A 12429-nucleotide genomic window follows, 5' to 3' on the forward strand; every position below is an offset into this window, starting at 1 on the left:
GTTGTGCCTCACTTTCCGTGCCCCATTTGAGATATTTTTTGGTGAGGATATCAAGGTGATTTGCTCAATTCATTTTACAGATGAGGAAACTCAAACAAATAAGGCTAAGTGACTTTCCTTGCTCACACTCTTAGGAAGAATCTAAGGCAGAATTTGATCTCATGAAGTTGAGACTTACTGACTCCAGGACCAGTCAGTCCCTCTATCCTCTGAGTCACCTAACTGCCCATTACCTGTATATCTCTATATGTCATCTATAATAAATGGGTTAATGGAATCAGACAATTTATAGCTGAACAGGGATGATGTAGTCTTCATTTTATAAGTGAAAAAACTGAGAAGCAGAGAGCTTCAAAGCTTGTTCATGGTCACAGAATTGTTTTATAGGAGAAGTTAGAATTCAAACCCAGAGTCTTACATTTCAAATTCAGCGCTCTTCTCATTGTACCACCGGCATTGCCCCAGTAGAGGGCGAACCCAGCTCTGTAAAAGTACTGTTTTGAACTAAACTGAAGCAGTGCTCTGACAACATAACAACTTCAAAGGACCTATTAAATTTGAGGAAAAAATAGCTTATCATTTCTTAAAGGAATGTGGTTTGATGGAAAGAACTATAGATTGGGAGCCAGAATATCTAGTTCCAGTCCTTCATTCCTTTCAGTTGTATAAAATTCTTTGTGACTACATTTAAGATTTTCTTGGTAATGATACTAGGATGATTTGTCATTTCCTTCTCTAGCTCATTTTACAAATGATGAAACTGAGACAAATAGGGTTACGTGACTTATCCAGGGTCACACATTTAATAATCAGCTGAGTCCAGATTTGAACTCAGGAAGGTGAGCTTCAGAATGAGCACTCTATCCACTGTGCCACCTCAATGCCTATTTCCTATCTGTGGCATTAGGCAAATTATTTAATAAGCCTAAGGTTCCTGTAAAACAAGGCTATGGCTAAATGCAATATTTTCTTTGAGGATCAAAAGAGTGAGTACAAATATACATTATGCTATTATTATTATTATAATCCCTTTTTTTACTTGAATAAATATAACTTTTCAGTGAATACTGAAATTGTCATTTTCCCCCTTTCTTTCATTCTACTTTCAATATTTTTATCTAGGATGGATTAACCAGATGTGTTATTTTGAATTAATTTGATATTATATTAATGTCAGGGGGTGGGGGGTGGGAGAGAAAGAAAATTGGCCTCTGTGGTATAACTTGAGTCTAATCTTATTTGATTCAAAGAGGAAAAAGAGATGAGGGGGGTCAAACAAATAGCCCAGAGTAAGATTAAAATGTAATTGGAAATATTTAACACAATAAACAAAAATACAATAGACAATGCATTGTGGTTTTCTAAGTCATATGTGGTTGCAGGGATCCTTATGAAGTGTTTAATGTCCTCATTTGTATTTGAGTTTGACACCACTGAATGATACCATCCAGAGTTCTCAACTCTATGATTGAAGCAGCTATGATTTCATCATTTATTAATAGCTAGAGTTTATACAGTACTTTAAGGTGGCAAAGCATCTTCTAAATGGCAGACCATTTTATCTTCATAACAGCCTTGGATAGCAAGGACTGGTACTGTTTTAATTCAAAAGTACAATGATTTGTCGAGGGTCTTAAGGCAAAGAAATGACATAGATTGCCAGTGTTGCAAAGGAGTTTTTAAAAGTCTCTTTTTTTCAGGCTTCTCATTCTACAGATAAGAAAAGCAAACTCTAAGATGTAAAATGAGTTGCTCTATGTCACATAGTCAGTTGTTACTTCTGAATTCCAGTCTGGAATTTCTCAGTTTTATTCCTTGTTTATCACTTATGATCTTACCAGTGAAAGGTGAAGTACATGAAGTAGATTTCTGTTAATTCCTAGCTTATGTTGCACCTTCCCAGCACATATTGAAGTGAATATGCTTTATACATGTGAAAGGAACTTCATCAGTTCTCAAAATAAGGCTAAATTCCCTAACTGACCATTCCTTTTCTAAAATATAATTTGCTAGTATGGCATTCTTACTCCCTCCATGCTTATCAAAAAAGATTTGATATATGCTTCTCAGGTAGCAAGATGCTGTTTTGAATTTTCACTACCTGATATTGAAAATTAGGGACTCACCTAACTTATAGCCAACTTTTATCTATCTTTCAACAGCTGCATAGTCAACAAAGAATTTCAAAAGAAGTGTTTATAAAAGGAGATATTGAGCAAATAAGACTTTTAGTGTGTCTTTGTGTACTCACCCAATGCCAATGCAGTAAGTTCCTGGAACATTTAATCAAAGTGAAACAAACTCTTCCAGTTTGGTGGAATGAAGTCTCAGAAATGCAATATAAATAAATATTTACTTTTATAGAACATTGAAATACTATTCAGAAGGAATCTAGTTGGATTCAATTCCATTAAAATCCACTGGGTGTTGTATAAATAGAAGGACTAAAGTCAATGATATTATTCCATTTTCCTTTTCCAATTCATATAACTAAAAATCATAGAAACATTTAGTCCCAAATCCCTCATTGACAGGTGAAGAAATTGATACTCTTTGAGTTTAATTGTGATCAGAAAGGATAATAAATATAAAATATTCTTTATACTTTAATGCACTGCTGCATATTTATCTAGGATATTTCATTCTCATCTTTGGGTTTGATGCAGTTCAGAGATAATGACAAGCTTGGAACCTCCTGCTTTGATTTTATATTTATTGTTTGGCAGACTATTGTTTAAATGGAAAAATCTAATATTTTTCATAATTGATAAAAAGATTGATAGCAACTTACATCAGACTGAATGACTGGCATCATAATCAGAACTTGGCATAGTCCCTGGAAGATTGTAACCAATTAATAAATGCTAATTTTTGATTGATTGATTGATATATTCCCTAGATCTATTTCTTGCATGGTTTTGATTTCTTCATCTACAGCCTGTTATCATGTATAAACCAGTCACTCAACTTCAATGGGCCTTGATTTCTTCAACTCTAAAACAATGGTATTAGACTGGATGACCTCTTAGGTCCTTTCTGCCTTTAGAAATATGATCCTAAATTTTGACAATGTTTTGTCATTCCATGTTGGTTGAAAGTCTGAGAGGTCAGTATCATGTCATCAATGGATATGGAGGGTGTGTGTATATGTGTATGTGTGTATGTATGTGTGTGTGTGTGTATGATATACATGCAATATGTACTGACTTTGTCTTCAGTAATGCTCTAATTTGAGTATCATTTATTTGCTGAATTCTCAAGGATAGTTTTGGTTTTGTGTTTGTAAAATATAGCTTTACCATCATATTTATGAATAATAGAAAGGTTTATGTGTATAATTCAGGATGTCTCACCTAGTTTTCCTCAATCCTGCAAAGACTTTTTTTGCAACTTAGAGTGTTGTATTAAGTAATAACACTTCTTGGGAAAATCTAGATCAATTAGTATGTTCAGAAAGAAGTTTCTCAGATATTGGAAACCAGGACCTGATCTTGTGTCACTATTTGATGCCTTTCCTTTCTGTAAGCAAATCTCCTTTAGTCAATTTTTTTTATTTCCATTAAAATGGAAGCACAGATCCTTGATGAATTGACATACTCTTTTAGTCATTACCTAGTATTCTGAATAATGTATAGCCTCATTCTTCATTTATCCAATCAGCAAAAATTGTTAAGAGTCTAATATATATATTATATATACCAGTCACTATGTTAGATACTGAAGATGCAAAAGACAAAATATTTCCTACCTTTAATGAGCTTTATATGCTCTTTAAAAGTAAATGCAAAGAAATATAGAAAGAGCATTCAGGGTAGGGAAAACAGGAAAGACCTTTAATAGAAAGTACCACTTGAGTTGAGCCTTGAAGATAGATAGAAATTCTAAGAGACAAGGCATATCTATTCGAAACATGCAGAGGTGGGAAATAGAATTCTGTGAATAGGAAATGACAATACGTCTCTATTTCTATAATATTGAGTGCGTATTTGAAAGAGGAATAATGCTTGACCTAATTAAAAGATATCAAGTCATATATTTACCTAAATCAGAGATGGAAAAATATATTTCTTAATTAAAGAGCAGTATTCAGACTCACAATAACCAAATCCTTGATTCTATTATCTTTTTCCCACAGAAATGGCAATGACTCTTTCCATTGTGCCTTAGAGAGTATTTCCTGGGACTAAGTATCAGTGGAAAACTAAATAAATACTGTCCATAGAAAAGAACTGGTATATTTTAAGTGCATGTCAGAGGTGAAGTATGTAAAAATGAAAATGTATGTAAAATATGTTTACATATATGTATTAAGTATATAAATGTAAACATATATAGGCAATGTTTCTTATATATGTGTGAACAGATAAAAAGACAGGTAGAAGAGATTAGATAACTATAGAAGCAGCAGCAGAAAACTTCTTGGATGTCTACAATGCTTTGCCATTGGATCAAAAATTTATTCTTGGATCTTTTTTTTTGTTATTCCATTTTTGCTTATAACTAGAAAATAACCAGATGCTATATGGAATCAAGATATAGTCTCAGACATGAACAAAGGACTGATTATCTTGTACAATCCAAATAGTGTTTTATAAAGATCTACTTTGCACGTCTTCTTGATATTGTATAAAATCTGAAGATATCATTTGAACAACCATTATGTAGAAATTGAAGGTAATTGTCCCTGTGTTACTGACCTCTGTGTCATCTTCCACCAGAAGGTACCACTTGCCTTGCTAGATACTAACCATATGTTTTTTGTTTTGTTTTGTTTTTTAATCAGTCTTCCCTTGGCAGTAAATTCAGTGAGATTTCTTATGGAAAAAAAATTGAAGATACTCTCTGCTTATATGTTGCTGCTCTATATTGAAAGTTCAGGAACTTCCAAGAGATTTTTGGGAAGCCCAGATTTTCTGGCATGGTGAGTAATTTCTACTTTCTGACATCTTTCCTAATGGTACTTTCTTCTAGTCTCCTATTAGAAGGCAGTGCTTAATCGAAGAGAAGGTCACAGCCCATTTCACTTGCACTAGAAAGGTCATTCAAAAACCAGCAATTTCAAAGAGAACCAAAGAAGTAATTAAGCTGCCAATAATTACAGAAGACTCTTGTCGAATAAATTGTCCTTAACCCCTATTTATTTTGGTCAAGAAACATTTTACAGGATTTTATTTTTATCTTTGACTGTGCTATAAGTTAATTCCTCCTTGTTCTCTGAAACAAAGTCAAGGGAGAAAAATGATACACTAAGTAAGAAAAAAATGACAAACCTTAGGTTGTACTTAGAGACACATCTCATACACTTTTGAATGTGCAATCATTGGAACTGGAGGAAGATTTACTGAGGACTTACTGAGAAAGAGATGCAGTTAAAATATACACAAGCATATATTTATAATCACTGATGTTTCATAGTTAAATTTTTTTCTTTAGTTACACAAATTCATAACTTTTTTTGAGAAAGAAATCTGCAGCCTGTAAGGAGTAACCAACCACATCAGCTCTATGATATGGTGAGTGTTTTAACAAAGGAACAGTTATCAGAAGACTTTAGAATAAAATATATTACCAAATCAGGTATGGTATTATGTCAATTTGTTTTGGCTTAATTATATATTGGGAAGCGCAGTTCTATTGGTCCAGGAACAGGGACGGAGTCATTACTAGAAAATAATAGCAATGTTTTTAAAAAGTAGCTCTGTATGTAGAATCAAGATAATGAAGTATCAGTATTTTTTCCCATTTCACCCATCATAGCTCCACCATAACATTCCAGGCACAATTCTGATGGGACAAAGTCACAATAAGTAATTTTTCCATTCTAGGACAGCTTAGGAAGATAGGCAGAGAGGTCTGTACAAACTGCAATAGGAGTGAGTCAGGAACATAATATAGCAACAATGGAGGTTGGATCCAAGACTGAATTTCAGGGCAGAAAGCACTGGGGGGAAAGATCCTAGGGACCCTTAAACTGAAAGGAAGATCAGATGCCTTCTGGGATTTCTGTAAACTAGTATCCAGTTTCAGTTCACAGAGCCAGGGTGGAGTGGATTGTTGATGAGTAAACATAGAAGTCTTAGCTGGATATAGAGCACAAAAAATTACTGAAACTTAGCTATGTGACTCTGAACACAGCAGCAGAGAAGTGACTGAGGGCTATGATTAAAGGGGAGTCATTGATGTAGTCACGCTGAACCTACAGAACCACCCTGTGGGGTAACAGTGAGTCCAACACCATTTTTCTGAAATTCAACTATAAACAAGCTATACTCATAAACTTTTCTATGAGTACCAACAGACTCAAACCTTGATCAAGAAATTGCAGAAGGCAGTAAATAAACTTTTCTATGACTCATACCATTTCAGATGCACTGATAACTTGCAGAATCCAGACTGAGATGTGAAAGTAATGGGACTTCAGAACATCTAGCAAAGAAGTGAGCAGAGTTTAACAATAACATGGAGTCCAAAACCAAGAAGTAGATTGGAAGAATGAACAAGCAAGCAAAAATCAAAACAAAACAAAAAACAGAACACTAGCATAACAGGCTATTATGGTGCCAAGGAAGCTCAAAACACAGGAGACAATGACTTGAAAATATCTGCAACTAAACTTCAATCTTAGAAGAGAAAAAGAAAGAGATAAATAAGAGTAATAGAGGGGAAAATTGGGAGAAGAAATGATTTTCAAGAAAGCTTTGAAAAAAAGAATATCATTTTAAAAGATAAATAAAATCTTACTGAAGGAAAAACCCCCTTAAAATCAGAAGTGGAAAATATTGACTATATTAGGGTAGAGGGAAATGCAGTTTGTAATCATAATTGTGATTGTGAAAGGGGTGAATTCACCCATAAAACAAAAGATAGCTGAATAGATTAGAAATCAAAATCCAGCATTATATTGTTTAAAAGAAATATACCTGAAGCAGAAGAAAGCAAATACAATTGAAATAAAGGATTAGAGCAGAATCTATTATATGTCAGGTGAAATAAAAAAGGAGTGATAATAATGGTCTCAGATAAAGCAAAACCAAAAATATAACCAATTAGATGAGATAAGTATGGAAACTACTTCTTGTTAAAAGATGACATTGAAAATATGATATTAACTATATATATATCTCAGTTTATACCATTCAAAAGTTTAAAGGAAAAGTGAAAAGAATTATAGACAGAAATAAATAGTAAAACATCGATAAATCTAAACATAAACTAAACAAAGAAAAAGCTGAAGAGAAAAACTAGAATTTTAGAAAATTTAAACATGATAGACCTCTAGAGAATCCTGAATGGGAATGGAAATGATAATACCTATTTGTCAACTATTCATGGAACCTTCACAAGATTGATCACATATTAAGGCATAAAAACCTGAGGAATAAATTCAGAAGAAAAGAGAAATTTTAAATGCTACATTCTTTGGTCATGATGCATTAAAATAACATTCAATAAAGGAGCTTTGAAGCACCGATTAAAAGTAGTTGGAAACTTAAATAATCTAATCCTAAAGAATTATGGATCATAAAACAAATTATAATAGACTATAATTTTATTAAAGATAATGACAATAACAAGACAACATACCCAAATTTTTAGAATGTATGCAAAGCAGTACATAGGGAAAATTTAATATGTAAGTCAAAAAAAATCAAAGCAGTCCCCTCTAAAATCTTGTGGAAATAATACTAATCCTTAAAGGATATAAGACTATTTTAAAAATATGATAATTTTATAAATATTCCAATGTCATCAAAAAAGAAAATGTCTTGATCATTTCCATGTTTTACCTTGGTCATGTCTTGTCCAGTTCTCATTATTTGGGAAGATTTTGTTATTCTTTGTTCACTTTTCCATGAGATAAAATTACAGTAATGAATGGAGAGTCAATTTTTTGGTTTTTGTAAAATCAATCTTCACCACTATGTTTCTCACATATACAAAAAATTCTACTTAGAGAGAGGATATTGTTTCTTTTAGTATTTAAAGAGAGTGTCAAAGCTTCAGCAGGTGTTCATCTTGTTCCCAGATAAACAGGACTTTCCAAACTGGATAGTTCAAGGAAATAAAATTCAGCTATTCCAGCAAACAGATCTTTTCTTGGTGTTTTCCAGAACTGAATGATATCTTCAAACCATCCTAAGACTGCTTGTTTTTTTTAATGAGAATGCATTTATGACTATAATTGTAACAACAAAACCTACATTTGTATTTAAAAATGAATGAACAAAATACCTTATTTTTGCTTATTTAAAACATTTTAAATCTTAACATTAAATCTAAAAAATTTAAATCCTATCACTGGGTTTCAATTCTCTAATTTACACAATGAGTCAGTTGAACTAGAGGACCTTCCTCCTGCCACCTCCCAAGTTTATTATGAAGATCAAATGAAATAATACTTTTAAAGTACTTAAAATGGTGCCCAGAACAAAGAGGTTATATATAAATGTTTATCCCTACCCTTTTCACTCAACTTCTGCCTCTATATCAATGGTCCTTAAAATTAGTTAGGTTGGTGGTTGGTTGTTCTTTGTTCTTGAAGAGGATCAAAATGACATCACTATGATAGAGTGAAGTTACAGTGTGCTGAGCTGTGGTTGATCAGCCCACAACAAGCTTGGAATACTCTACCATAGATCAGGAAGAGTGAGGCCAAGTGAATATTTGGACTGGGTTTTTCAATTTGTACATCATTCTTCTTTTGAACTACTTCAATTCTTTGCTTATAGAGCACAGCACCTTCTTTGATGTGGGTATGCCATGTTGATTGGACCTGTGCACATGTCTCCCATGTCACAAATCAATCCCAAAGTTCTTCAGAAAGACCCACTTGAGGGTGTCCTTGTTTCCTTCCTCTGACTGCCATGGGGATACTTTCTTTGTGTGATATAATGGATAGAGCACTTGGCCTGGAGTTAGAAAGACTTATTTTCCTGTGTTCATATTCAATCTCAGATACTTACTAGCTGTGTGACACTGAAAAAAATCTCTTAACCCTGTTTGCCTTAATTTACTCTGTAAAATGAATTGGAGAAGGAAATGACAAACTGCTTTGGTCCTAAAAGTAGTGAAAAAGGGAACAACCAAATATAGTGACATTAAGTTTTGTCTTTACCTCAAAATGAAGCGATTCCAGAACCTTTGCAACTTTCTAGAAGCATCTATGAATCAGCTTTCATATCCTTGTGGCTTCTTTAGGCATTTTGCTTTAATTTACAGCAAGAATGTCAATATGGGCTCAATTCCTTTTTAGCCATTCACATTTTAGAATACCAACAATTAAAATGAATTTTTGCCAACATTGCCTAAGCAAATTTCATAGTATTCTAAAACTCTTTTCTCTCTTACTGGAGGAAGTAAAAGTCCACAGAACTGAAGTTTATTGAACTCTTAAAAAGTTTCATGGGTTGTTGTTTTCAAAGAACTAATTACCTAGTGAGTGACCTGCTTTATGGTGATAAACCTCTCTGCACATAGTCAATCTGTTCCCCATCCCTCCTCCTTCCCACCCAAGATAAAAGGCACAAAATATTCTCAAAGATCTACTTTGTACTCTGGGAAATACTGCTGGAACTTCACGTCTTCTAGAATAGTTCAGAAATATCTCCATTATACAGGAAGGCACCAGGGTAGAACTATGATGGATGGCAGTTTGTTTCTAGTGATAGCAAACATAGATGGGGAAATAATATTCATTCAAGCAAAAGAAAGTTCTTAGTCATCTATAGTTTAATATTAATAGCAAATCATCCATTGTGATATAGTAGAAAGAAGATCTGGGAAAGTCCAGGCAGGACCGTTAACTGTGTGATTTAGCCTTTGATTTAGCCTCTTTACTCATTTATAAAATGGGATTAATAGTATTTTTACTAATGATACTAATAGTATTCTTTGGTGATAGGGGATATATTGTTATAAAAAGATATTTTTAAAGTTATAGAGTGTTATATATAAGAATAGCAATATTTATATAGAGCTTATTATGTGCTAAGCACTTTATAATTGTCTTATTTGATCCTCTCAATAACCTTGGGAGGGAAGTACTATTATTAGCCTTATTTTAAAGATGAACAGATCAAGGCAAACAGAAATTAAATGACTTGTCTTAAGTCACCTGGCTAGTACAATAACTCATTTTCTCCTAAGATCAGGCCTGGCACTATCTGAGCTGTTGTTATAAAATAACATCATACTACCAATTCAAGATGAGATGGCAACCCACTAAAAGCCCAAGAGGTTATATTTTTCAGAATAGCTGCTATTTATCTATGCCTCCTCTTTCTTATGGTCTTGAAAATGATTTTTTTTGGTACTCAGTAAAAATGAACTTTTCCTTATTGATTTTCAGTCTACTAGATTCATCCCAATATTCTAGCCTGCTAAGATCCTTTGGATATTGTTTTTTATTTAGGACATTACCAATCCCTCTCAGCTTTGTGAGATCTACAAATATGATGAATATACCAACTATTTATTTATCCATCTAATTATTAAAGATATTAAATAGCATAGGGCCAAGCAAAAATCCCTTGAGCACTCAACTAAAGAACACCTATCATATTGACATTGAACCATTAACTTCTACCCTTCAAGCATGTAAGTCACCATGTAAAAAAATGCTAGATTGTTAAAAAAAGAACTGGATTTTAATTCATTCATTACATAATTCTAAGCATGTGATCCTGAGCAATTTAATTTGTCTCTCTGGGTTTCAGTTTTCTCGTCTATAAAACAAAGGTGATCACTCAATCCATGTCCAATTGTAGATCTTATAACATTCAGGTATGTTATATTGTTTCACCATATCAACTAAAATAGTTAACATACTGAAGCTTACCAATATGAAGAAGGTCTTTTCTAGTTTTAAATTTTCATGATTCTCTAATTCTAAATAGTTGATCTAAATAATTGATCTATATAGGTCAGTTGATTCAACTGAAAAGTTGAATGAAGCCCTAAATATTGATATTTATGTTTGAGCCATGCCATAATCTGCCAAGATACTTTTTCTGAAGAACCATTTGGTGAACAAGTTATTTATTTTCCCCTTTCAAGAGTTCTTCAGAAGGGGAAAATAATTAAGAATCCTATAGTAGTTCTATCAGATTGACTAATATGACCAAAAAAAGTAAAATGGAAAGTATGTGGAAAAACTGGACACTAATGCATTACTAGTGGAATTGTGAAATGATCCAACCTTTCTAGAGAGCAATTTGGCATTATGCCCAAAAGGCAATAAAACTGTGCATACCCTTTGTCCAACAGTACCTCTACTAGGTTTGTATGCTAAAGAGAGTCCAAGAAAGGGTAGAAAACCACATGTACAAATATATTTATAGTAGTTTTTTTTGATACTGGAAAAGAATTGGAAATTGAGGAGAAGTCCACAAATTGGGGGATGTTGAACAAATTGTGGCATATGAATGTGATGGAACATTATTGTTCTTTAATAAATCATGAGGGATGAAATTTCAGAAAAGCCTGGAATGATTTCCATGAACTGAATGAAGTGAGCAGAACCAGATGAACATTGCATATGCTAACAGCAACATTGTGTGATGATCAACTCCAATGGATTTGCTTATCTCAGCAGTAAAATAATCAAAGACAATTCTAAAGGACTTGTGATGGAAACTATCATTCATAGCCAGAGAAGGAAATATTGAGTCTGAATGTAGCCCCAAACTTTCCATTTTCGAATTTTAAAATTTGTTTTATGTTTCCCCCCCTCTAATTTTTTCTTTTTTTGTTCTGATTCTTCTTTCAAATATTGATTTATTTAGAAATATGTTTACTATAGTTATATATGAATAACCTATATTAGAATGCCTGCTATTAGGAGGGAAGTGAGAGTGGGTGGAAAATATAAAACTCAAAACCTAATTAAAAATAATTGCTGAAATAGAATCATGTAGTACAAAAATTCAAAAAACAATAGTCAAGCTATCTGATCTAACTGGGAATGCAAATTGTATAAATCTAATTATTGTGAGAAGTAATATTTACAAGCATATATATATATATATCTATATATTTTCACTATATATAATTTTTTATGAGACAGCATCGAAAGAACAGTAAATTTGGAACCAAGGGATTTTGGTTCAAATTCTCTCTCTTACTTTACTTATTACTCATGTGATCTTGGGCAAATCTTCCTATGTGTTTCTTGAGAAAATCATTAGCCTTTTTGTGACTCAATATTTCCATCTTTTAAAGGATGAGCCTCTTTCAGTTCTAAATCTGTAAGATTTTAGGAGAATAAGGAAATAAGAGAAGGGAAAAGGAGAAGAAAAGCAAGAATGGTATAAGATTGGGAAAAGGAAGAGGAGAAAAGAGGAGTGCAATTTACAGGAAGAGAAAAAAAGAGATGACCCAAAAGAGCAGCCCTAAGTTAAAAGTCTGCATCTTACAAATGAAATTCTCATT

This window comes from Macrotis lagotis, chromosome X (assembly GCF_037893015.1).
Source record: "Macrotis lagotis isolate mMagLag1 chromosome X, bilby.v1.9.chrom.fasta, whole genome shotgun sequence".
NCBI lineage: Eukaryota > Metazoa > Chordata > Mammalia > Peramelemorphia > Peramelidae > Macrotis > Macrotis lagotis.